This window comes from Diceros bicornis, chromosome 6, assembly GCF_020826845.1.
Source record: "Diceros bicornis minor isolate mBicDic1 chromosome 6, mDicBic1.mat.cur, whole genome shotgun sequence".
Classification (NCBI taxonomy): Eukaryota; Metazoa; Chordata; class Mammalia; order Perissodactyla; family Rhinocerotidae; genus Diceros; species Diceros bicornis.
The window spans coordinates 12,433,978-12,460,205 of record NC_080745.1 but is presented as its reverse complement, the minus strand read 5'-3'; the positions used below and the strand labels follow the sequence as shown (position 1 = coordinate 12,460,205).

Here is a 26,228-nt window from a genome sequence, read left to right as displayed (position 1 = left end):
TGTCAAGCTGCTGGATCCATGCCTGAAGTCCATATTATAAGGATTTTCCCACTAAAGGAGCCAATAATTCCCCCCCTTATGTTTTAAGACAACTTTGTCTTTTTTGTTTCTAGCACCTGAAAGATTCTTACTTGATTATCCTCTTTTAACCAAAGACAAAATGGATACTCAGAAGGTATAAGTATAAGGTTGCCAGATAAAACACAAGACATTTAGTTAAACCTGAATTTCAGATCAACAATGAATACCTTTTCAGTTGATGTTATGTCTCAGGCAATATTTGGAACACATTTAAACAAAAGAAGATAACTGGTCATCCTGTATTTTTATTTGCTAAATCTGGTAACCCTATTTCAGGAGAATGTCCAAATTCACACCAATGGAAAAAGGAGAAACCTGGACACGGACCGAGAGCTTTTAATTCTAACGCTGCTATTACACCAGGTGATGGAATGGGCTGCTTCTTCTCACTCCCCAGTCCCCTCCGTCACCCTCCCCGTCCCATGTACTTAGAGAATACAGAGAAATGTCACTCTGGGTCCCTAAGGGATTCCGAGGTCTATCCCAGCTCCAAGGTTCTCGGGCTTGACGGTCTGCTCCCCCAGCTCCTTGGCTCTGGCTCCTTCTCTGCCTCTACTTCGGGACTCCATCTCTCTCCTCACTCTGCTCTTTGCACCGGCTTCCCTTTCAAGCCCAGCCCCTGCTCGCTTGGGCCCGAGGACATGCCGACATCTCTGGTTCAGCCTTGCTGCGCTCTTCAAGCAGTTTAGCTCTCCCCGCTGGTTCCTTCTGCTCCCGGCTACCCCAGGTCACTCCCCAGAGGCCCAGCTTGGCCCCTCTGCTCCCTCGGAGCACACCAGCAGCAGGAACTGTCCACAGGTCCCCAAGGCACGGAGCAAGATGACACTGCCCCAGTGCAGCCCACCGAGTGCCGGCTGCCTGAATCCCTGCTTCCCAGCAGCCCGGGGGCAGAAGGGATGCGCCCACGCTGAGCGTTGGCTATGCTTGTTTTATCTGTGTGACAGCGACTGGTTCTGTAACCACAACACGATTCAAGCTCCATACAGCAGAGGCGGGGGGCAAAGGAGACAGGAGGGATGGTGGGAAGGACACTCTGGTGCGTGTCCCCCGAGGAGTCACTCCTCTGCCTACGTGACCTCCGTATGTATTTAAATAAGATAACGCTGGGCCTGCCCCTTGCAGCTGACTTCCTCGTAGATTGCCAGGACCTCTAGTCAACGATGTTGTTGGCTGCATAAGTGTCACTTGGATGTTTCATCATCGAGATTTTTCTTTTTGATTTCCCACAACTGTAAATTATGCTATAATGATGCTAAATGTCCAGAAATGGAACAGGAAGCCGCGCCGTTAGCAGCCAGAGCACCGGGTGAGAGTCTGCCACTGGGTCCTCCTGGGGCCTTGTCTATCCATCTGGGGGTGGGGAGCGTGTCCCCCAGTCTCCCCCCTACAGGACTGTTGTGTGCACCAGATGAGGGTCAGAAGTAGCATCCTGGGAGTCAAGCTGCTCATTGGCACGTTGTTGTTTGTAGCTGTTTTTGAGGCTTTCTGGAAAACACAGCGCCTTTTAAATCCAGGTCAGCTGATTAAAAGATCACACATGGCATATGACCCATGTGGGGGGCTTTGCACCATCTCATTGATCCTCCGTTCTCCCAGAGGGGTGGTTGTCTTCATGGATCCCATTTCACAGACTTGAGGAACCAATACCTAGAGTCCCCGACTTTCCCAAGGCCATTCCAGGACCCCTGGGGACATTTGCATTTAAGGGACTAATTCCTCACAGTCAGCTTCTTGTTTGAAATCCAAGAAAACACGAGATAAAGGGCATTCTAAATATATTTCTTTTCTATAGACGCGGATCTCCTGTTGCTGGAAAACAGGAATTAGCTTGTCTGCTTGAGGATGTGGTTGGTTCTTTATAAAAAGGATGTACAAGAAATTTGCACATAGACTGCCGGCTTCATTATGCTGCCGACAGCTCCCAGCAAGAGAAGAACGTTTGCAGCCAGATATTTCGGTAAGAATTCTATTTTATTCTATGTGGAGTATGATTACCTTTACCCTTGGTTTCGTACTGGACAGAGGGGGTCACCCAAGGCCATCCAAAGGAGCTGTCTTGGTCTCGTGGGCTGAGAGCACCTAGGGGCGTCTGTGGTCGGGGCCCGGGCCCTGGCCGATGGCACGGCCCTCGCCCTGAGCTAGGCGCTGTCCCGCGTCTGCCTGGGAGACGGAGCCTTCAGCGTGCCCACGATCATCGGGGGCCTGGACCCCAGGGCCTCAGGGCTCCGACACATTCAGTCTGTGAGGACCGCTGTGTCCCCAGACTGCGGGTGCACGAGGCAAGTCCTTCATGGGGAAGGCTGTGCATCCTGAGGCTGCCCTGCGTCCTGTTGGGAAAAAATTCAACCAAGCAGTTAATTCAGAAACAGTGAGGATGGCTCAGGAGCTCCCAGTCGAGTGTCCAGGAGCTGCCTTAGACGAAGTGGGATGCCCTCTGAACGGGCCACATGCAGGTGCTGTGTGGGTGGTTGTGCAGATGCTTGTGGGGTCACAGGTGCTGGCCGAGGGGTCTCAGGTGCTGGCCGGGGGGGGGGGGTCACAGGTACTGGCTGGGGGGGTGGTCACAGGTGCTGGCTGGGGGGTCACAGGTGCTGGCTGGGGGCGGGTCACAGGTGCTGGCTGGGGGGTCACACAGGTGCTGGCTGGGAGGTTGTACAAGGAAACGTTTTGTGTTCTCTGGACCTGGGAGCCTTCAGATGATGGCTGAAGCCCCAGACACCAGTGGGAGAAACGCGGTCCGTGGTCCTCAACCTGGCTGGAGGTTAGAATCATGAGGGAGCTTTTAAAAATCCCCAGGTATTTTTAAATACTGGAGATTCGGGTTTAATTGGTCTGAGGTAGGTCCCAGACATGAGTATATTTTTTAATTCCCAGGTGAACCTAGTGTGCAGCCAGGGCCAGGAACCAGCAGGCTGAGCCCAGGAGCCTCAGACTGCACACAGCAGCCTTCGCTGTGGTCTGAGCGGGCATCTGTAGGGATGAGGGGTCAAACTCTGTGTTCACAAAGCCGGGACTCCGGACCCGACTCTGGACTGCACCTGGGCTGCGGGACCCTTCTCGTGATGCTAACTCTCTGGTCTCCCTGTCTACAACGGGGTGGGGAGCGGCTGAGACTGGCCTTTCACTCTGGTCAGTCCTAATGCCTTGGGGGTCTGTAAAGTCTCTAGATGTTTTCCTCTGAGCTGGGTTTACATCATCATTTGGTTTGAAAGGAAAAGTCACCTGCTTTTGTGGAAGATTCCAGCCATCAGATTTCCATGTCCCCCGGCTTCAGAGTATAGATGCTAATCCTTTGAGAAAAGGACAAATGAAATTTTGTGTGAGACGCCTGAGTGTAAAGAATTTGATGGGCTTAATTTTTATTGCAGTGAAATTCACGTAACGAAATCAACCATTTTAAAGTGAATAATTAATTCAGTAACAGTTCATACATTCACAATGCTGTGCAACCACCACCTCTTTCCAGTTCCAAATGTTTTCATGACCCAAGAGAAAACCCCACACCCGTTAAGCAGCTGCTCCCCACCTCCCGCAGCCCCGGCATCGCTAACCTTTCTGCCTTTATGGACTTACCTGTTCCGTGTAAGTGGAATCACACAACGTGTCCTTTTGTGACTGGCTTCTTTGACTTGGAGTAATATCCTTGAGGTTCCTCCACACTGTAGCGTGCATCAGCACTTCATCACTTTAGATTGAATTGACTTTTAATTCATTATCTGACCACAGACTGTGTGGCAGCTTTGTGAAAAAGGACCAGCAATGCCATTCTGTGGAAGGCTTCAGAAAGGAAAGGGGAGTCCCCCAGCACAAGGGAAGCGATTTCTGCCCCTATCCTCCGTCTCTCGGGGTCGGCCCTTCTGTCTCTCCCCCCTCTCTCTATTTCTCTCTCTCTGTGTCTCTGTCTGTCTCTGTCTGTCTTCTCTCCCCCGCGTTCCCTCGCCTCTTACCCTGTGCCCTCTTCTTCTTCTTCCCCTTTCTCTCTCTCTCTCCCTATAGATTCTGAAGAAGATTATTGGGGAACTGGAGCTTGCTTTCAACTGAAATTTTCAGGAAATTGGAGCAAATGAAAGATTCTTCAGGGTTAAGTTGTACTGCCGTACTTCAGGTCTTCCCTTTGCCCACAGTTTTGCTGAGCCAAGGACCTGCCGTGCAGCAGGAAGCCAGAGGCCGGCCAGTACAGGTCTGGCTGTCTCATTCAGGGCCCTGTGCTAAAACTCTCACCCAGCCGTGGGCAGCACCCTGGGCTCCACTGCTTGTAGGCTTTTCCTGTGGCGCCATCCTTCCGGTTCAGACCAGCTGCGGCCTCCTTGCTCAGCAGCTTCCCAGACTTCTGCTCACTAGCCTGCCTGGTTCTCTCCCAGGGACTAGTGGCTTCTCCCTGTAGCCAACCCTCCTGGGCATTCCCCGCCAGTGGGAAGAAAGATGGTGACCTCTGCCCATACTGGGCCGGGGAATCTAGAAAGGAGGAGGCAGCTCTGAATCCAGTCATCCTTCAGGTCCCCAGCTCCCTGACCCACAAGCTAACCTTCAGGACCAAGGCCAGGGGGCAGCTTGGAATGGGCATCCTCCATCACACCCCTCCCCGTGTCTTCCCAACTCTGTGGCTTTGCTCACTTGGCCTATCTCCGGCGCATACCCTCTCCCTGCCCTGCTGTGGATGGCAGGGATGTGAGGGGACCACGAGAAGCTAGGTAGGGAGACAAGAGTGTGTCCTGGGAGAAGAGGGGACTCAGAGAGAGGGGAACTGAAGTCATAGGAAGGGGAGTGGTGGGTGATAAGAGAGGAAAGGTAGGTTGATGTCATCTTGAGAAACTTGGACTCTTCTCTCGTGGGCAATAGGGAGCTATTGAAAGTTGTAAGCATAGGACTGATCTGGTCAGAATTGCTTATAGAAAGAATGACATGGCAGCAGGATGTGAAGTCAGCTGTCACCTGGATTCTCACAAAGGCCTCCTCACTGGTCTTCCTGATTCTACCCATGGCTCTTCCATCACTTCTCAAAATCGCAGCTGGAGTAAGGCTCTTAACCCCTAAATCTAATGAGATCTGTCACTCACTCAACACACCCAATGGATTCCCATGTCACTCCTCCACCTGGGCCACCGTTACCCACCACGTCATCTCCTCCTACATCATCCATGTGCTCAGCACCAGCAACACCGGCCTCCTTGCTATTCCTCAGACGTGCCAGGTCTTTGCATGTGCTCTGCACTATCTCCGGAACACCCTTCCCCCTAAATATCCACATGGCTCACAAATTCACCTCCTTCAGACTTCTACCCACTGTGACCTTCTTTTGAGGCTTTCACTGGCTGCCTGCGTGTGTTGCAGCGGGACAGGTTATGTAGTAACTGGGTCATGGGTCACCTGCCCATCACTGTGACTCAAAGACCCAGGCTGATGGAACAACCGTTGTCTCAAGTGATGCTGCTTGCCAGGCCAGAGGGTAAAGGGAGAGACTGAGCTGTAGAAGGGTCTCGTGTCAGCAATGACATCCTCAGCCTGGAAGTCACACATGTCGCCCTCCACTCACAACTCATTGCCCCAGCTACCCACAAGGGCTCCAGGAAGTACAGTCCTACCACGTGCCTAGAAGGGGAGGATTGGAAGTACTGGGCAAACTGCGCTAATGACTGTACAAACGCAGCCTCGCCCTGACATTCCTATCCTTCCCTGCTTTATTTTTCTTTGTAGCATTGGTCACTATCTCATAGATTTACGTATTTTAACAGCTTTATTAAGGTGTAGGTTACATGTGATAAAATTCAAGTGTTCTAAGTGTGAAAGTCAAGAATTTTTAGTAAATTTGTAGAGTTGTACAAGCACCACCATAATCCAGTTTTAGGACATTTCTATCACCCAGAAAATTTCCCTTGTGCCCATTTGCAATTAATCTCCCCTTCCATCCCTAGCCCGAGGAAACCATTGATCTGCCTTCTGTCTATATAAATTTGCCTTTTCTAGGCATTTTATGTAAATGTAATAATATATTATGTAGTCTTTTGCATCAGGCTTCTTTCATTTAGTGTAAGATTTCTGAGGTTCGTTCATGTTCTTGTGTATCAGTAGTTTGTTCCTTTTTAGCTAAATAATACTCCATTGTATGGATGTGCATTTTGTTTATGCAGTCACCAGCTGATTTGTTGTTTTATGGCCTGGCATATGGTCTATCCCCATAAAGTTCTGTATGTACATGAAAATAGTGTATATTCTGCGGTCTCTGTGAGGAGCGTCCTATGCATATCAATTAGGTCAAATTGGTTGATAGTGTTTTCCAAGGCTTCTATATCATTGCTGATATTCTGTCTAGATATTCTATCAATTATTGAGATTGGCATATGGAAATCTCCAACTCTTATTGTTCAATTGTCTGCTGCCAGTTTTTGCTTCATGTATTTTAAGGCTCTCTTGTTAACTCTGTATATATTTATAATTGTTATAGCTTCCTGATGTATTCACCCTTTTATCATTGTGAAATGTGTCTCTTTGTTGTAATGTTTCTTGTGGTAAAGTCTATTTTATCTTATGCTGACATAGCCAGTTCCAGCTGTCTTATGGTTACTGTTACATGGCATATCTTTTTCCATCTTTTTCCTTTCAACCAGTTTGTGTCATTGAATCTACAGTGTGTCTCTTATAGATAGCATATAATTGGATCTTGCTATTTCACGAAGACAATCTTTGCCCTTTGACTGGGATATTTAGACCATTCACATTTAATGTAATTATTAATATGGTTAGACTTACATTTGCCGTTTTGTAATTTGTTTTTTATATGCCTTCTCTATTTTCATTCCTCTGTTCCTCCTTTACCACCTCCTTTGTATTAGATAGATATTTTCTAGTATACTCTTTAATTTTTTTTTCCTTTTTGGTGAGGAAGATTAGCCCTGAGCTAACATCTGTGCCAGTCTTCCTCCACTTTATATATGGGTTGCCACCGCAGCATGGCTGACAAGTGGTGTAGGTCCATGCCCAGGATGCAAACCCGCAAACCCGGGCCACTGAAGTGGAGCACACTTAAGTTAACCACTATGCCATGGGGCTGGCCCCCCCGTTTAATTTTTTTATTGATTGTTTTTACTATATTTTTGTGTTATTTTCTTAGTGTTTTCTTTGGGATTACAATATGCATTTTACCTTAATCTACTTCAGATTATATTTAATTCCAGTTAAATATTTAAATTTTGCTCCAAGGTAGTTTCATTTCCTTCCTCCTCCTTTGTGTTATTATTGTCATGTATATATTACACCTATATATTATAAGCCCCAAAATATAGTGTTAGAATTATTGCTTTACACACTCTTATGTCTTTAAAAGATGTGAAGAGAAGAAATGAGAAAAAATAGATTTATAGAATATTCCATATTAACCCACATATTTACCATTTCCTGTGTGCTTCATTTCTTCCTGCAGACCCAGGTTACTGCCTGGTGTCATTTCCTTTCAGCCTGAAGAACTTCCTTTACTGTTTCTTATAAGGCAGGTCTGCCAGCAAGGAATTCTCTCAGTCTTTGTTTATCTAGCAATGCCTTCACTTAGCTATTTGGATATAGAATTCTTGGTTAACAGTTTTTATTTTTCTTTCAGCACTGTGACTATGTGGTTACACTTCTAGCCTCCATTGTTTCAGGTGAGAAGTCAGCTGTTAATCATATTGATACTCCCCCTCCGTGTGATGAGTCATTTTTCTCTTACTGCTTTCAGGATTTTCTCTTTGTCTTTCAACAGTTAGACTGTAATGTGTTGAAGTGTAGATCTCTTTGTATTTTCCTATGGGGGATTTTTTGCGCTTGTTATATGTGACCACTAATATTTTACATCAAATTTCAGAAGTTTTCAGTCACTATTTTTCTCAAATGATTTTTCTCTCCCTTTCTCTCGGTCTCCTTCCAGGACTTGTGTTACACATATATTGGTATGCTTAATGTTGGTTTACAGGTCTCTGAGAGTCTGTTCTTTTTTCTTCAAGTGTTTTGTTCTATGTCTCTCTATGTTCTTCAGATTGGATCATTTCTATAGCTCTGTCTTCAAGTTCACGTATTCTTTCTTCTACCATCTTAAATCTTCTGTTGAGCCCCTATAGTGAAGTTTTCATTTCAGTTATAGAACTTTCAACTCAAGAAATTCCATTTGTTTTTTTATATTTTCTATATCATTGAGATTCTCTATTTGTTGGTTCATTATTGTCATGTGTCCCTTTAATTCTTTAAATATGTTTCCTTTGGTGAGGAAGATTAGCCCTGAGCTAACAGCTGTTGCCAATCCTCCTCTTTTTGCTGAGGAAGACTGGCCCTGGGCTAACATCCATGCCCATCTTCCTCCACTTTACATGTGGAATGCCTGCCACAGTGTGGCTTGATAAACAGTACACAAGTCTGTGCCCAGGATCTGAACCCACAAACCCTGGGCCGCCAAGCTGAGCACACAAACTTAACCACTACGCCATCAGACCGGCCCCCATAGTTTTTATTTTAAGTATTTGTCTGCTAAGTACAAAATCTGGGAACACTCAGAGAGTTTCTGTTGACTTTTCTCCTGAGCGTGAATCACACTTTCCTTTTCCTTTGTACATCTCATAACTTTTTTGTTAAAAACTGGGCATTTTATATAACATACTGTAGGAACTCTGGATTCTGATTTACCTATATAAATAACGTTGTTGTTATTGAATTATTTGTTTGGTAACTTGCGTGGGATAAATCTGTTAAATCTGTCCCCCAACACACACTATGCAGCCACTAATATCTCTGCTTATATTTGTTTTTTATTCTCCCTTCTGTTTTTAAGCCTGGCTTCCTAGGGGTCACCCCTGTTTCTGTGTAATTCAGTGATCAGCCAATGATTGGACAGATGTTACGCTCAAACCTTGAGCCAGTAAAGCTTCTATTCTCTGCCAACAGATCTGTGTGAAGTAGGGAAATGCTCTCAAAGTTCACGCTGTCTACCCTGGCTTCTACTTTCTGCTGGGCCCTTCACATTACCTCTGCACATGCCCACAGTCTTAGGGTTGGCAGGAGTGTGTGGAGACCCTGAGCCCTCTCTGGTCTCCACTGCACATGCTGCAGCCTAAGCCAGTAACATGTTTGCCCCAGCAATGACTGCACCCTCAGACAGAGCGTTGGTCCTCCCCATTCACCTGCTCCCAAGATTGTCTATTCCACTGACAATGCTTCTGGGTGTGGGCATTGCCCACCACTCAAAGTTGAATGAAGCACTTTTGACTTCTTCATCAGCAAAGTTGCAGGTCCCCAAGATGTACCCCACCCTGGCAGAACCTCTGTGAGGACTGAGCTGGGGAAAGTGGCATAGGAGCAACCCTAGGCAAGAACACCACAGACTCCCACTGTTCTTACCTAAAGAGCAGCAGTTTTTCAAGCATTAAATGCTTACGAGATTGTTGCATGCCTTTGGTCAATTTCCAGAGTATAGAAATGGTTGTTTTTGTCAATTTTGCTCAGATTTACAGTTACATTTTGGAAAGGAGATTTGCTGACCTCATCAAAGTCTTGCCTCCTCCTTATTTATTTCATCTATTATCTATCTCCCCTCTCCTGTTAAGATATAGGCTCTATGTTGCAGGCTTTATTGCTGCCACCCCTTTGGTCACTGTTCAAACACCACTTAGAATAAGGAGGGGAAGGGGGAAGGTTAAGGTTAGAGCTGTTTTCACAGTGCCTAGAATGACGCCTGACACATAATATATCTTTAGTAACTGTTTGTTAAATGAATGAATGAATGCATGCATAGCATAGAGAGAGGACTAATGGAGGCCAGGTAGCCTTCCTGAGGACTTGAGTCAATAAGAATATAGAGAGGACAGTACGTTCAAGAGATACTGGGGAGAAAAGATAGACAATGCTTGGCAGTGCTGGACAAGGGAGGCATTGAGGATGTCTCGGGTTTCCAGCCGGGTAAGCCTCCCAAGGAGGCTCCATGGGAAGGTGGGGCAATGGCAGGCCCAACTGCTGCTTCATGCTGATGAAGTGAACCAGCTTATCAGCAACAATGTGTGTGTGCAGCAAAATGGCTGCTTCTTCCTTTCTGTTTCCCAAGGATCTCCCTGTGGCCCAGCCTAAAGGGAAACATACAAGAAAGGGAATCCTGGGAAGTTTCCTTCAGCCCAGCCAAACTCTGTTACAAAGCCATCATAGGTCCTTATTCTCTGGTTTTAGTTATGGGACCCAATGGAAGACGTAAGGCCATTTTGAGATTCCAGCAGAATGGCTCTGGGAGGGCTAGCTGTCACACAGGGGGAGAACAGGCCGGGATAGGGAGAGCCATAAGGTAGGAGGCCATTTCAATAGTCCAGGGAAGGGCTGATAAGAAGCTAGGCCAAGATCGTGGTGGTGGAGACAGAACAGTCTAAGAAAGTGGGATGCACAATGCTTGGTGGCTGGCTGCAAGTGGAAGGGGTGGGAGGAAGGAGGAAAGTCGAGGCCTAGCCTTCTGGCTTGGGCAGGTGGGAGAGTAGAGGTGCCACTGTTGGGAGGGGTGCAGAGGGAGGGACAGGTACAGGAAGGACTGCTTGGTGCCCTTTCTGACCTGCCCTTCCAGCACACTCTGTTCTTTCATTATCCCATCTCACCAACACCAACGTCACCCACCCACCCACCCATGCGCCCTACGTCCCCTGTGGGCTGCTCTGGGCTGCAGCTCTGTGAGTGAAGAGTGAAACCCAATGCCCAGCTTCACACAGCAACTGTCCGTGGCCCCTGACGCCCGCCCAACACCACAGACACTGCACTGGGGCCTGCCTGCACCTGCAGCCTCACAACTCCTGGGTGCCCAGGGCAGGGCCCTCTTGGCAGCATTCATCCAGAGACCAGATTGGCTTCTGGGGGGATCAGCTTCTTTGGAACTGATCTGATAGGGATGGTGGCAAAGTGTGTGTAGAGGGCAGCTTTTCTGACTGTCCTGCCCACCTGCTCGGGCCCTTTACGCTGCAGGAGCTCTCAGAATTAAGAGAAAGTCCCAGCCAACATGAGGCAGCCCCTTAGACCCCTGCCCCTGACACTCCATCCTGGCTCCTTGCCTTTAACCTTCACGTCCCGACTCTACCAGCAGCTCCATCCCTGGACCGCTGCTCCCGCCCCTTCTGACTTCCCTCCCAGCGCTCTGGTATTGGCGTGCCAGCCACGGTTGACTTTGCCTGCCCACTCCACTGGCCTCTTGGCAGTTACCTCAAGTGACCACTCCCTGCTTGCCTCCCACTGTCCCACCAGGCGTGACCTAGCCAGAGGTCTACAAATGTTTATTGAGCCTGTACTATTGGCTGGCAGTCACTGTTCTAGATTCTTGAACATACATGTAGAAATACAGCCCCTTCTTTCAAGGAGATGTTGGTCTGCAGAAGGACAGGGCTCTGGTGGAGGCTGTACAAGGAGAGCAGGAGCAAGGAGGGGGGTCTTCATGCTGCCAGGGGGGTCAGGGTTGGGTCCCAGAGCAGGAAGCAGCTGAGTCAGCCCTTGGAGTGTGGGCAGGAGAGGCCAGGTAGGCAGACCACAGTGGTCATTCCTGGAAGAGAGCCAGGGCTGCACCAGGCGCTCTGAGGCCTCCACCCTGCTCATCCCAGGCTCCCTGCTCAAGCACCAAGCCCAGCCTGTGACACGCAGGCACACAGACAGCACCAACACGGGCTGGGCTGGGAAGACCCAGCCACCCCGGTGTCTCCTCCACACGGCGTCCTCTCAGTGACTTTATAGAAGCCCGCTGATAAACGCTGAAGCTGTTTGGGGAAGGCGGGGGAGGAGCAGTGTCAACCCCTTAGCACCCATTCCTCCCCAAGATGTTCACCTGCACCTGGCAGCAGAGGGCCCCTGGGAATGAGATGGCAGGTTGGGTTTTCTTCCTTTTTTTTTTTTTTTAAATGAAAAGAGCAATGAGGAAGGACCTAGTACTACCACCCAACTAAAAATAATAACAAGTAGTAGCATTGAGATCACCTGGCACAGTTTACAACTCACTTCAACGCGGCGGTCTCATTTAACTCCTCGACCAGCCTGTGAGATATTTATGTTCCTATTTTGCAGATGAGGAAAGTGAAGTCGTTCTGTCCTGCTCCCCTAGCCAGGAAGTGGTAAAGCTATGTCCAAGTTTGGGTTCCCCAAAAGCAGAGCCTAAGACAAGGGCTTGGGTGCAGGCAGTTTATTTGGGAGGTGTTGCTAGGAAGCAGGAATGAGGGGCGGGGAGAGTGAGACAGGGAAGGAGGGAAGGCCAGCCAGCATAAGGGGCATTATCGTTATCAAGGCCGCTGCTGTCGACAACAGACTGACTTCCAGAGGAACTCTGGGGAGAGTGCGGAATGCCTCCGGCATGGTCCCGGAAAGATAGAGGCTAGCGAAGTATCCTGCCTCCTTTCTCTCTCACCTGAAGGCTGCCCCCAGGGCTGTGGAAGCCCAGCACTGCTGGACTTCTTTCACTTGCATAGGAGCTTTAAAGGAGGCACCTGAGGCTGAGAGCCCGGCGTGGGAACCCATCATCACACCTGTCACTGGAATCAGAGCTGCCACAGGGAAGAGACGTGGGCCCCCAAAGCTGTGCTACAAGCTGCAGCCTGTGCCCCCAGTAATTCTCTCTTCCCAAGCTGGGGGAGCGTGTGAGCTGCACGGGCCTGGGGAGACATGGAGTTGGGGTCCTGGGAGACCCAGCGCAGAGGTGCAGGGGTCCGGGTGGGGGCAATAAGAGACAAAGGGGACCAGGAACAAGATGAAGTGTCCTATTTCATGGTGGTCCCAAAGAGGTCCCTGCTTCCAAGGGCCCCCAGGGGAGCTGGAATTCTCTCCCTCGCGGTGAGGAGGAAGGACAGGTGTGTCAGTCTGCTCGGGCTGCCATAACAGAGTTCCACAGGCTGGGGGGCTTAAACAATAGAAATTTATTTCCTCATAATTCTGGAGGCTTGAAGTCTAGGATCAAGGTGTTGGCAGGGTTGGTCTCTTCTGAGTCCTCCCTTGGCTTATAGACAGCCGTCTTCTCCCTGTGTCCTCATATGGTCTTCCCTCTGTGAGCTCCTGTGTCCAAATCCCTTCTTCTAAGGACACCAGTCATATTGGATTAGGACCCACCTTAGTAACCTCATTTTAACTTAATCACCTCTTTAAAGACCCTGTGTCCAAATACAGTCACATTCTGAGGTTCTAGGGGTCAGGACTGCAACATATGATTTTGGGGGGACACAATCCAGCCCATGACACCAGGGGAGAGCCTCTTGCTTTCCTGGGCTCTGAGCTGTCTGCCGTAAGGGACAGTGAGGTGTCTGTGCCCTGAGAACAAGGAGGCGGGGCAGAGCCCTCAGCAAGCATCTAGACAGAAGTGCTGCCAGACACACTGCTCTCCGGGGAGCGAAGCGGAAGCCCACACTCAACCACCCGCAGCGACCTAGCCAAAGAGGGGCTGATTCAGGGGTTTTCCTTAGGGAACCATCCTACGCTGATTTCTGTTCCTGCGCATCTGGGAGAAATGACTTGACCCTGAGAATGATTGCGAAATCGCAACCGCAGTGAGGGCTCACAGGCGCTCTGCGTTCTGCAGCTCAGCCTCCCATGTGGTCTCATTTAACACTGTCCCAGCTCTGTTGGGGCGGAGTGGCCTCCCTGTGACCAGACAAGGAAGCTGAGACTCGGAAAGTTTACTGACTCCCAAGGGCACACAGCTAGTGTGCGGCAGAGGCAGGACTCAACCCAGACCTGAGCTGAGCCATCTCTACTGTGCATTCGTCACTGCACTTCTGCCTTTAGGGACATCAGCTGCACCCTTGGCCATGGCTGTGACATCTCCACCCAGGTCTGGAGTGTGTACCCATCTGGCTCCCCATGGCATGACTGGGTTAGTGGTACAAACAGGCATCTCTCAACATGTTAGACGACTGGCAGGTAAGAACACCAGCCAGTTACCATAGAAACAAGGATGGGCGGAAGCGGCATCCTGCTGGCCTAGGAGGAAGGTGAGGATGAACAGAGGGACATAGAAGCCATGGCATTGACTTTCAGATACCTGGCCTAAATGCCATCTAAGAGTCAGGGCATCCTGAAGCCCAGCTCAGCCCAGTGCTCGGTTAGGAAAGGCTCCTCCCTCCTCTCCCCAGACCTCTGCTCCCTCCTCCTCTTGATCCAGTTCCTGTTAACTTTCCAGTGCACAGGGAAAGTCAACCCTCCCACTCTGCTGCTAACAACATTTTACCAGTTCTGAACAGATAAAAATAGCCTTTAGAGAAATCCAGGTCTCCATGTAGATCCTAGTTCCACCACTTACTCCGTGGTCTTATTCAAGTGATATGATCTCTCCACTTGGGTTTCTCACTATAATAGGGAGATCATGATAAGCCATCTCTCACAGAACTGTTATAAGGATTATATATCTAATAAAAAACAGAGTTCAAGGAAGGACACAGGGTAATTCCTGAATGAATAGGAATTCCCTTCCAGACAAACCATTGGATCCTACTGTTAATCTCTGGCTGTGAACTGTTACCTTGGGGAATTTTTTTAAAAGAAAGTGGAATCATGGGCTTGCTCCTGATGGAGTCTCTGTGTAGGGACACAGGGACCCTGTACTTGGAGCCAGGCACCCAGTCTTACTTCTCCAGTGTTCGGGGAATGCAAACCCAAGACCAGTCACCTGAGGGTCCCGGAGTGGACAGTCATAGAGATGAGAGCTAGCTGGGGCCATTAAAGGTGGCCAGGCCTGGGAATTTGACTCAGTGGTTCCCTAATGAAGGGTTAATGATTTATTCAGTCACTCAGCACACATTTGTTATGCCAGGCACTGTTCAAGGCACTAGGGATATAGCAGATAACAAAACTGATAAAAATCCCTGCTTCCTGGCGTTCACCTTCGTCACTTGTCATAACTTAATGGAGGGATCTGAAGGAAGTTGTTCTCTGAAGTCTTCCATGTGGGTCATGGGCCTCTGGGGGGTGAATTAGGATCTTCCAGGGGCTGGTGGGGCGTGAGGTGCAGTAGAAGATGTTCAAAAAAGAATAGTCTTAGGCAGCAGCTATAAAAATTTAAAAACCCCAGTTTCTAGTTTCATCTTTGACATGTAAAAAGCTTAGAAATTGTCGCTCCCAACGGTACAAAAAGAAAAAACCTAAACAAACTTAAAATCTACGACTTTTCTTAGACCCATCAGAGAATTGAGGTCACAGGGCAAACCAACACCCCAAATCTAGAGACATAGGGAAATTCAGAAAATAACAGCCAAGATCAGCTTACCTGAGCAGAAGCCACTGGCACCATAAACTGGTAAAGACACTTAAATGGTAAATTTGACTAATTTCTGGAGGCTGAGTGCAGATTGGCTTGAGAGTGAGAACCCCCAGGGCCCAGTATTGCAGGGGAAGCCCCCACGCTTTCATGGGCTTTTCCACCCAGGAACTCCACCAGATTCTCAAGATGAAGAATCAAGAAAAATCCCCATGTGTTTTGAGCAGAGGGAAGGGAAAATTAACCATTCTGGAATATGATCAGAGTGTTCTCCATAACAAAGGCCTGCCCCCCAAGTAAAGCAACTTATCAGAGCCTTAACTACCTGGCAGAAGGGAGTTAGCCAACTCCAGCTTCCTCTAGACTTCTCTCCCACCTAAGGAAAGGGAAAAAAAGGCTACTTCTGAGGGACCAGGGACTCGGGCCCAGAAAAAGACTGGTAATTGATTATAAGACTGTAAAATGCTTCCCCTCCTCATACCTTACCACCCCATCAGCAGGGCTATAGCAGCGGATTGCAACTGAAAGAGCTGTGAGGCACAGACTCTATTTAAGAAGGAGTCCTTAGGGAAACCCCAAGACAACAGAGGAGAAAACAACAAGGATACTAGAGAACACTGAAGCCTCTGGCACCTACAGGCACAATAAACATTAAACACAGCATAGCTCCTAGCTGGATTAACATAAAACCTCAAACTAAGACCTATTTACCTCAGTTCCTATGACCTGATACATTATATATGGCTTCCAAAAAAGAATTATAAAACATGCTAAAAGGCAAGAAAAAACACAGCCTGAAGAGATAAGCTAAGCATTAGACAGTTCTACTTATAAGGAGCTTGGAAGTCACCACTCCATCCTAACAACAAGTACAAAGCTGAGCAGACTGAAAAATCAACAACTCTTCTAAGATCCATGAGAGGGGGGGACACAGGGTAACTCAGTGCCCCCAAGATTGGAGGCAGACACGCACGTACAGGGTGCCACGACTCACTGGGGCAGACTCATGAGTGGGAACTACTGTGGGAACCAGTGCCGGGGAGGGAAATGTGAACTGTAGTTGACAGATTCCTGGAGGCTCAGTGTGGACAGCTCAGTCATGGGGGGCCCCCACAATATAGTGAGATTTATCTCCAGAAGCTCAACCATGTTCCCACAGTAAATATCAGAGAAAAATCCCCTCATGCTTCCAGCAGGGAGAGGGGAAAAGGAACCATTTTGAAATAAATCAGAGCACTCTGTTCTTCTTAACACAGCCTGCCCTCAGGGGAAACTAGTTAACCAGAGCCTAACTTGCTGGAGTATTGTCAGAGCCTAACTGACCTGGGGGAAGGGAAATACCCAACTCCAGCCTACTCTAGCCAAGCATCAGAACCAGGCTCAGTTATGGCAGAGATTTTGGAATTATCAGATAGAGAATCTAAACTAGCTGAGATTAGTATGTTAAAGACTCTGATAGAAAAAGTAAACAATATGCAAGAACAGATGGCTAATGTAAGCAGAGAGATGGAAACTCTAAGAAAGAATCAAAAGGAAATGCTAGAAATCAAAACTGGGAAGAATGGCTTTGATGGGCTCATCTGTAGACTGAACACAGCCGAGGAAAGAACCAGTGAACTTGAAGATATGTCAATAAAAAATTCCAAACTGAAATGCAAAGAGAAAAAACAACAAAAAAGCAGAACAGAAGAACTAAGAACTGTGGAATAATTTCAAAAGGTATAATAAACACATAATTGGAATACCAGAAGGAGGAGAAAGAGAGAAAGAACTGAAGACATATTTGAAATAATAATAGCCAAGAATTTTCCAAAATTAGTGACTGTGAAGTAGAGAATTTAATCTTGCCCAGAAAGAGGGCTGGACTTTGCTCTTGGCTTCCGGGAGGTATCTCTGTCATATCTGATAGAAGTGTCTTCATTCAGGGGAAGAGTTGGCTACATCAGATCTAGTGTTGCTAGAGTGTTGCTAACCGTGCCTGATAGTCTTGGAGTAGAGGCTGCCCAAGCCGGAAAGACCAACTATATGATTTAAGATGGAAGCTTTAAGTCATGTAGTATCAGTCAACCTGGAGGCTGAGATGAACCAGGTGAACAATCAATCAATCAATCAATCATGCCTATGTAATGGAGCCTAAATAAAAACTCTAAAAACTGAGGCTCCAGTGAGCAATTCCTGGTTGGGAATACTCTGTGCATATTGTCACACGTTGATGCTGGGTGGGTAATATTTCTTGACTCCATGGGAGAGGACAATGGAACCCTCCCAGACTCTGCCCTATGCGTCTCTTCCTTGGCTGATATTAATTTGTATTCTTTCCCTGTAATACACCATAACTGTGAGTATAATGGCTTTCAGTGAGTTCTATGAGTCCTTCTAGTAAATTATTGAGCCTGAGGGTGATTTTGTGTACACCCCCAAACTTGTGGTTGGTGTCAGAAGTGAGGGTGGTCTTGTGGAGGATTGTGTGCCCTCAAACTTGATAGCTGACTCTAAACTTTGCAGTTTGGCCAACTCCTGACAGGAAGCTCAGAGAACACCATCTAGGATAAAATTGTGTGTGTGTGTGTGTGTGTGTGTGTGTGTGTATACATATGGCATATCATATTCATATATATGACATATCATATTCAAACTGCAGAAAGCAAAAGACAGAGAAAATCTTGAAAGAAACTGGGGGTGGGAGGGACCACCTTATCTTTAGAGGAACAAGGATAAGAATTACATCAGACTTCTCATCAGAAACATGTAAGCAGGAAGAGATTGGAGTGAAATATTTGAAGTGTTGGAAGAAAAATGCCCACCAATAAAGGATTCAATATCTAGTGAAATTATTCTTCAAAAGTGAAGGCTAGATAAAGACTTTCTTAGACAAACAAAAACTGAGGTTATTCATCACCAGTAGACCTGTCCAGCAAGAAATGTTAAAAGAAGTTCTTCAAAAAGAAAGAAAATGGTATAGGTCAGAAACTCAGATCTACATAAAGAAAGACTATCAGAGAAGGAATAAGTGAGTGTAAAATAAAACCTTTCCTTTTTCTTATTCTTAACTAATCTAGTAAATAACTGCTCAGGGTAGTAATAGTAACAATGTATTGGGTGATTATAGTATATGGATAGCTGAAATGAATGACAGCAATGTCAGAAAGAACAGAAAAGAGGAATTGAAAATACTCTGTTATAAGGAACATGCACTATTTGTGAAGCAGTATAGTGTTATTTGAGAGTGGACTTAGATTAGCTATAAACAGATATTGCAAACTCTAGGGTAACCACAAAAAAGAATTTTTTAAGAAGTATAATTGATATACCAAGGAGAAATAGGTAATTTGAATAGGCCTATAACTATTAAAGAAGTTGAATCAATAATTAACAATTTTCAAAAAAACAAAGCACCAGGCCCATGGTTTCACTGATATATTCTATCACACATTTAAGGAAAAAATGATACCAATTCTCTACAATCTTTTCCAGAAAATAGAAGTAGAGGGAACACTTCCTAACTTATTCTATAAGGCTAGCATTACCCTTGGGGGTACCCTAATACCCAAACCAGATAAAAACAAGAAAGGAAACCTACAGACAAGTATCTTCTATGAACATAGATGCAAAAGCCCTCAACAAAGTATTAGCAAAATGAATCCAACAATGTATAAAAAGAATTATATACCACAGCCAAGTAGGACTTACTCTAGATGTGCAAGGATAGTTTAACATTCAAAAAACTATTAATGTAACCCACCACATCAACAGGCTAAAGAAGAAAAATCATATGATCAAATGGATTGATACAGAAAAAACATTTGACAAAAATTCAACACATATTCATAATAAAAACTATCAGCAAACTAAGAATAGAAGGAGACATCCTCAACTTGAAAAAGAACATCTACAAATAGCTACAGCTAGCATTATATTTAATGGTGAGAAGCTGGATATGTTCCCCCTATGTTGGGAACAAGGCAAAAATGTTCCCTCTCACCACTCCTATTCAGCATTGTACTAGAAGTCCTGGCTAATACAATAAGACAAGAAACGGAAATAAAAGTTATACAGATTGGGAAGAAAGAAATAAAACTGACTTTGTTCACAGATGACAGGATTGGCTATGCAGAAAATCCCAAGGAATCAACCAAAAAAAAAAAAAGTCCTGGAACTAACAGGCAATTATCACAAAGTCACAGGATACAAGGTTAATATATAAAAGTCAGTTGCTTTCCTTTGTAATTCTTTAAAGTGAACAAGTGGAATTTGAAAATAAAAACACAATACTATTTTATTAGAATAAAAAATGAAATGCATATGTATAAATCTAACAAAATATATATAGGATAGATATGCAGAAAACTACAAAAGTCTAATGAAAGAAATCAAAGAGGATCTAAATAAATGGAAAAATATTCTGTGTTCATGGGTTGGAAGACTCGATATTGTTAAGATGTCAATTCTTCTCGACTTGATCTATAGATATAACACAATCTCAATCAAAATCCTGGCAAGTTATTTTATGGGTATCAACACACTGATTCTAAAGTTTATGTGGAAAGGTAAATGACCTAGAGTAGCCAACACAGAACTGAAGAAGAACAACGTAGTTGGAGGAATCACACTTCCAAATTCAAGACTTACTTTAAAGTTATAGTAACAAAGACAGTGTGGTATTGGCAAAAGGATAGACACATAGATGATAGAATCAAATCGAGAGCCCAGAGGTGGACCTACACAAATACAGTCAACTGATCTTTGACAAAGAAGCAAAGGTAATTCAATGGAGAAAGGATAGTGCTTCTAACAACTGTTGCTGGAACAGCTGTATGTCCACATGCGAAAAAACATGAGCCTTGATGCAGACTTTGTCCCTTCAGCAAAAATTAACTCAAAGTGGATGATAAACCTGAATGTAAAACACAAAATATAATATTTATAGAAGAAAATCTAGGTGACCTTGGGTTAGCAATGAGTTTTTAGATCCAACACCAAAAGGATGTTCCATGAAAAAAAATAACTTTACTGAAATTCAAAATTTGTGCTCTGAGAAGGTCACTGTTAAGAGAATGAAAAGTCATGCTACAGACTGGGAGAAAATATTTGCAAAGAACATTTTTATTTTTGAGTTGTAGAGTTCTTTGCATATTCTAGACACAAGTCACTTATCAGATGTATGATTTGCACAAATTTTCTCCCATTCAGTAGATTGTCTTTTCACTTTCTTGAAAGTGTCATTTGAAGCATAGAAGTTTTTCATTTGATTATATCCAGTTTATCTATATTTTTTCTTATGCTGCTCATGCTTTTCATGCCCTATCTCAGAAACCATTGCCTGGTCCAAGGTTATGAAGCTTTACGTCTGTTTCCTTGTAAGAATTTTATAGCTTTAGCACTTTACATTTAGGTCTTTGATACATTTGAATTAATTTTTGTATCTGGTATGAAGGAGGGGCTCCAACTTCATTCTTTTGCAGATGGATATCGAGTTGTCCCAGTATCAGTTGTTGAAAGGACTGTTCTTCCCCCATTGAATTGTCTTCGCACCCTTGTTTGAAATCAGTTGATCGTAAATGTGAGTGTTTATTTCTGAACTCTTGATTCTATTCCGGTCCTGAGGGGTTCCTCAGGGTGCAGGACTTTTGGTGCTAAAACCAGGATAATCTCAGGCAAACTAGGACCTTGGTCACCCTGCAGCTGGACAGGGCTTGACCACCAACCACTGCTCGTATTCCTCTCTCTAATTCTCCTAATTCTACATTTCACTGCTTCCCAACCCCTCAATTACTGGATCTGTGCTTCTTTTGAATTATCACTATAGAAGTTATTGCATGCTCAGGGGAAAAATTCAAACAGCATAGAAAAGTGCAAAGCAGAAAGCAAAGAACTCCAAACTTCCATTCTCACTGCAGAGACAACCACTGTTATCTCCAAAAAATTTTGACACATATATGCATCTTTCCTTTTGATAAGAACACAGGTGGAACTGGAGCATGCATACAGTTTAACAACCAGCTCTTAAAGCTGTATAATGTCCACTATATGATTATAGCATCAGTTATTTCACAATACCCCATAGATCAGCCTTTAAGTGTGTTGAAGGCCGGGTCCCCTGGGAAGCTGACTCTGAAATGGAGATCTGCATGCAGTAAATTTACCAGGGAGAGAGCCCTGTGGGGAGTCAGGAAGCAGGACTGAGCAAAGGGAGAAGTTGGACGGTGATGCAGGCACAACGATGGCCTCCATCGGCTGCACACTCCGCTGAGACTGGGGTGGGCCTTCAGGGCTTTGCCAAGTTGGCAAAAAGCCCAGGCCTCTTTACCCCACAATGACCAGCCATTGCTGGCAGCTGTGCCCAAGAAGGGAGTGTACCTTGTGTGAGGAAATTTCCAGCAGAGGCAAAGGCTGAGGGCTATGTGTCAGCAGCTGGGGGACTAGAACCTTCAGGCCTGGGGGCATCTGGGTGGCACAGCAGAGGCCACTGCAGATCATCTCTAGATTTTTACTGTTACAAACAAGGCTATGAATGCACCTTTCTCAGCAAGATGATGTATCTGCAAGATACGCCCCTGACTTGTTTGGTCGGGGGTGTGCACTGCGCTCCTCCCTCAGTCGTGGTAGTAGCCACCCCATCACCAGGCCGTGGCTGCCTCTGGAGGGTGGCATTCCTCTCTCTGCTCAGACCCCCTGGGTTGATGGATGGGAAGGCAAGCTGTATCCCTTCCCTGTAAAATTGCTCCACGTGCCACCTGCACCAAAGAAGGTAACTCCGAGGGCCCACGTGGAGAATGGGAAAGGGTTTAGGCCCGTTTTGTGATGAAATCTTGTTGGTTATGAATGTGCTTTAATATATATTACTGAGACCATGACTTGATGACTTTCAAAAAGTCTTTAGCCTTTAAGTTTGCTGACGGAGGCCACCAGGAGGAATCAAATGCCTTGAAAGCAAATTTCTAGGCCTATCAGTGATTTGGGGGTCTCGGGGATGGAAGGGTTAGCCGACAGAACAGGCAGGTCAGCTCCATCACGCAGGTACCATATGGTAGACACCTGTGCCCACGTCCTTGCTTTGGAAATGGACAGGAGCCACCTGGGGTAACACACTCCAGCAGGCTGAGGTTGAGATGCCAGCTTAGTCCCGCTAGCTGGTGACCTGGCACACATCACTCCCCACCTCTAAGCCTCACTTTCCTCTTAAAACAGGAATTACGGAAGCATCTTTGGGTGGTGATGTGTGTGAACCATGACGATGGGGCCTGGCACACGGTGTATCTCAGCAAACGGTAACTGCTAAAGGCCTGGTTGTAACAGCTACACTAAGGGAAGACACTGCCACCAGGGCACAGTGTGCTCCTTGCCACGTCAGGGCTGGTTCTGAGACTGTGTGAGTGCAGGGCTGGGAGAGCCAGGCCATCCTGAACAGAGAGGTGGCTGGTCAGGCAGGCTGGGGAGCTCCAAGGCCTGATTCACATGCCCACTGCAAGGAAGAGAAATAGGCCTGATATCAGTCCCCATGCTGGCACTTCTGGCCATTGCCCCCCTTTCTTTGAACCCTAGAGTACCGTGTTCTGGCCTTCGCCTTAGGACTGATTCTCCAGGCAACTCACAGTGCAGGGCCACAGCCCTGATTCTTGTGCCTCTCTGCAAATGACAAAGGTGCCCCTTCTTCCAGGCTGAGCCAGCCCCAGGCCCAGACCCTACAGCTTGTTGAACAGCGCACTGCCTGAATGAGGGCCCCCACGCCTCTTCAGCCAGCCACACTGTCGGCAGGGACCAAAATGCCCAGCCCCACCCAGGGTCCCTCACAGTCTGTGCCCAAACTGGGTTGAGATCTTTTGTAATATCCCATTTGGGATGTGGTGGAGACTAAAATTCAAAATCGAAAATTTGGAAAGAAGAGTAAGATGCCATGGGCACAGGACTGAGCTGTTCCCCAGTGCCCTGCCCTGGGACAGACTAGGGACCCTGCACAAACCCCTGTTCCCTGCCCTCTCCCAGACCCCCCTGGACATAGGCCCAGAAGGGAATACAACAGGCCCTGCTCTTGAGGGCTCACACCTAGAGTAGGGCAGACAGCCTTGGACATCTGTCTTACCCTCTCTGATCCTGTGACACCAACTGGGTGCCCAACAATTCAATTCAATTCAGTTGTGACACCGGCCATCCAGAATTAAAGCAGACTCCACAGCTTAAGGGCTCAGTCTCACAGGACTGCCCCCACTTCAGACACTAGTTCCAGCCCTCCTATCATGCCTTGCTCCTTCTGTATGCCAGCCCTCACCCTGAAGCTCTCTAGGGGCCTGCCAAGAGTCACCTCACTAGCACAGACTCAACTACAACTGAAAGGGGCTTGTTATGAATAACTTATGATAAAGACATTCCTACCACTCAGGAAATTCCAAGAGTTTTGGGAGCTCTGTGCCAGCAACCAGGGACAGAGACCAAATGTCTATTTCCCATTACACACACCCTCCGTGCGAGTGTCCTAGAGATGAGGACCGTGTCTCTCCCAGGTTGGACCCTTCCACAGAGCTCAGCCCTGGGCTTTGTGTAGCACTGGTTATTAAGACATATGTACAGAGAGGAAAGGATGGAATATCCACCACTTTCCATGAAGGCCCGGTGATGTTGCCTTGGTTTGGAACAGAGCTTCAGTTCTGAAGGCAAAAACTTAACAAATGTCAATGTAGCAATTCCTAGCAGCCACCACTTATTGAAAACCTACTCAATTTCAGTACCACTTAGAAGGTTCCTCTATTTTTGACAAGTCTTCACAATGGCCCTGAGGTAGATATCGTTAGTCCTGATAAGGCTCTGAGAGGCTGAGATTCTGAGGGGGCATCAGGATTCAATCCCAACCTGTTACTTGCCGACACCCTGTGGGGTTTCCCTGCTGGGCTCCCAGGCTGGAATCAGGACATGAGAAAGACAGAACCGAGAAGGCCTGGCTGGGTGAGTCTCTGGTATAACCGGATAGGATTTGGGGGTGGGGTGGGGTTGGCTATTGCAGGATAACAAACCACCTTAAAACTCAGCGGCTTCGAGTAGTCAGCTTGTTCTTGCCAGTGAGTCAGGCTCTCCTGGGCTCACACAGTCTTCTGTGCTCGGCTGGCGCATCCATGGGGGCTAGAGAGGAGGGTCTTGCTCACGTTTATGATGGTTGCTGGCTGTCAGCTAGGGCAAAAACTGGGTTGATGGAGCCACATGTCTCTCATGGATGCAGAGAGGGGTGAAGTATTCGGGAGATTTTTGCAATTGGTCTACCACAGGAGGGACACAACTGCTTTTAAGAATTGGAGGCTCCTTTGCCCAGGTGTCTCTTGGGGCTGGATTTCCTGGTGGTGAGCTAAGCTTTTGGGGAAGCGCTTTCTGTTCTAGGTGACACGCTGTGCGTGTATGAATCCACTCCTTTACTGGGACCTGGGGTGGCTGAGTGGGGATGGGTGTGGAGCGGAGACTATCTCCGGGGAACCTCGAGGCTGAGACACCATCAGATCTTCCCTCCCCCTGGTTTGGCCTGGGCTGGAAGGGAAGCCCAGCAAAGCAGGTGTGTAAATGTGAGTGTTGGGGGGAAGCCCCTCCTTTGCAGAGAGGGGCAATTTGAACACCATCTGGTCTAGTTCCTGCTAGAATCAACCGTCTTCAAGATGAAGGAAAGTTAGGAAAGCACTTCACTGTGGAAATGCGAGATAACAGCACTTGGAAGGAATGGCCGTTAACTGAGCGTATTGTAAATATCAAGTGCATGTTTTTGAAGCCATTTCGTGCATTGCAGTGTGTCCTGGAGCAGTGTCGTGTTATGATTAAGATGTAAGTCCTGGAGACAAACGGACCTGAATTCAATTCCCAGCCCTGCCCTGACTCCCCCGTGACCTCCGTGAGGCTGCACGCCAGCCCCTCAGCCACATAGGAGGTCCTGATCACATCTAACTCAGAGATGTTTGAGCTAAATGACGTACAAGAGTGCCTGCTCCACAGTGTGTGTTCAATAAATGTGATTTGATAACAGCATAAATCTTCTTCCCTGCTGTTGAGAATGAGTCATGGGAAAGGAGCTCATTAGTAGGGACTTCCTCCATGACCCCTAACTTCCCAACAGCCCTGCGCGAATTGCGGTCCCCACTTTACATATGAGGGGGCTAGGCTCAGAAACAAGCCACTTCCCAAGTTCTCAGAGCTACACAGAGGCTGGTGAAGGATTTGAACTCAAGTCTCATGAGCCCCAGTGTCTAAGTACCCTCCACGCGCCCCCCCAGACCTCTCTGGACTGACTTTCTCTAAAAGGCCCCCGGTCACCAGATACCAGAGGAGCATATGTCGCAAGGCATCACCATGTGCTTTGTGTAGATATTTCAACTACTCTGCACTCAACATTGTGAGGGATTAATGTTTAAGTGTCATTATCTAGAGAATCAACATTATTTTCAGAGAAGTGACAACTGTTGTGAGGAACAGGGCCTCCTGCTGGGGTTGGAACGTGGTGGAATCCCTTCACCCTAGCCAGGCTGCTCAACGTGCTTCTTTCTCGGTGACATAAGAACTCGTCTTTCTCAGAGTTGGCTCAAAATAGCTCTCTTTCTGTTGACCTAGTCATGTTCTCTCAGATCTGAAAGATGCCATGGAAGTTACCTTGTCCTATTCCCACATTTTCCAAAAAAGAAGCTGTTCTATAGAGGGGAAGTATCCTGGCTGGGTGGGACTCAGAACACTGGGACGGGGCCGAAATTTCAGGGACCAGGTGTTTAACGCCTACATTTTCCTGGACTACCCAAAGAGGTGTGCGTACATCCTCTCTTTCAGTCCTCGCAACCATCCTTGTCAGATGTCCCCGTTTTAAAGAAGAGGAAGCAGAGGCGTGGCGAGATTACCTGATTTGTCCGGGGTCAAGCTCCTCGTCAGTGGCCAAGCCGTGTGTGACTGCGGAGGCTGATGCCAGACGAGTAACTGAGAAATACAC

At 46.9% G+C, this 26,228-nt stretch overlaps 1 long non-coding RNA gene across 2 annotated transcripts; it reads right to left on the bottom strand.

The window, feature by feature from the left end:
- Nucleotides 1-2,082: 2,082 nt before the first annotated feature.
- LOC131406764 (uncharacterized) lies at nt 2,083-26,228 on the bottom strand. Of its 2 annotated transcripts, none has more exons than XR_009220344.1 (3): nt 26,140-26,228; nt 3,304-3,371; nt 2,083-2,408 (listed from the first exon to the last, which is right to left on the bottom strand). It is a non-coding gene; the product is annotated as an uncharacterized LOC131406764 (long non-coding RNA). The 2 variants fall into 2 exon arrangements; XR_009220345.1 differs by lacking the exon at nt 26,140-26,228 and adding an exon at nt 3,655-3,735.